The 1426-nt window shown below is 40.7% G+C and overlaps 1 pseudogene; it reads right to left on the reverse strand.

Moving 5' to 3' along the window:
* Positions 1-340: 340 nt before the first annotated feature.
* On the reverse strand, positions 341-1147 carry LOC142492431 (b(0,+)-type amino acid transporter 1 pseudogene; annotated as a pseudogene).
* Positions 1148-1426: the final 279 nt, after the last annotated feature.

A 1426-nucleotide genomic window follows, 5' to 3' on the forward strand; every position in this document is an offset into this window, starting at 1 on the left:
CGCATTATTATAGAGTATCACTTCTCTGCAGGTTGGGAAACTCGGCTCCAGAGAAGTAGTGAATGCAGAAAATGTGTTAAAGTAATAGTGAATAGAGCAAAACGTAAAGGCATGATTAAAACAAAAGAATACAGTATTTACATTTCACTCTTTGAGACTTCTTATAAAAGTAACATTAAACCGCTCCTGAATGTTGACACAGATGCTGAAAGATGGAAACATTTTACTCATTCTCTACATGTTGTTAAATGTGGAATATTCAGTGGCAATTAATCTGTATTTGGATGTAACACCATTTCACTAACATGTTTCGCTGATTGAACATGACTGATACGGCATTTAGACTGTAATTATATTAATATTTCAAGTCACTGTGTACTAAGCCAAAGCATTCACTGACCTCGGGGTTCTTCAGCTCCTCAGTCACATAGTTCAGGTTGTTCCACCCATCATAAGACCAGAGGCCTTGGTAAAAAGCCACTCCTACTGGTCCAAATCCAGTAGCTGTATTTTCAAAGGCATTCTGTAAAACCTGAGTGTTTCCCTCGATCAGACGGACCACACCACCTACTATTATTACCAACAGCACCAACAGTTTGGCAGTTGTAAAAATGTTCATAATAGAAGTGGCAAGTCTAACATTAAGGCAATTGATGACAACCAAGACCAGTACGCAGGCGGCTGCTGCGCACTTCACCACCAGTGGTGGTGATGGACAGCCTTGGTAAAACGGAGTCACAACATACTCTGCAAAACTGAGAGAAACTGCTGCAATGCCAGCAGGCCCCACCACAATGACAGTGGTGTAAGCTAAAAGAAAAGCAGGGAATGGCCCAAAGTTCCTTAAAATATAGATATATTCTCCTCCAGATTCCTTAATCACAGTCCCGAGTTCTGCATAGGACAAGGCTCCTAACATTGCCAGTAGACCACAAGCCGCCCATATCAAGAGACTGGCCCCTGGGCTTCCCATATTACGCAGAACCCATTCAGGAGACATGAAGATTCCTGAACCTATCATTGTACCAGCAATCAGTGACACGGCACTAAACAGTCCAAGCTCACGTTTAAGATGTATGTTTTCTGTTCCTTTTTGACCGTGTTCGTCACAGGAAAGCAAGTTATCTTCTTTTATCCTTTTCTTCATCTTGGCCCTTCAGAATAGCTTGGGGTTCAGTACCTCTCAAAGAAAGCACAGATTACTAACTGGTCTCTTTCACAGCAATGCAGTGTCAATTAACACCTCTGTAAGTTAATTATTATAGTGACACGTTAAAAAAAACAAGCAAATGTCACAGTTATATATGATAGTACAGTAGTTAATGATCTACTCAAAAATGGTTCAAAACATTCTATACTATAAAAACAATATTGTTATCATGGGGGCTGAAGGTAAAGAGCAGGGATGCTGCTACCCACACTGAAC

Source organism: Ascaphus truei, chromosome 4 (assembly GCF_040206685.1).
Source record: "Ascaphus truei isolate aAscTru1 chromosome 4, aAscTru1.hap1, whole genome shotgun sequence".
Classification (NCBI taxonomy): Eukaryota; Metazoa; Chordata; class Amphibia; order Anura; family Ascaphidae; genus Ascaphus; species Ascaphus truei.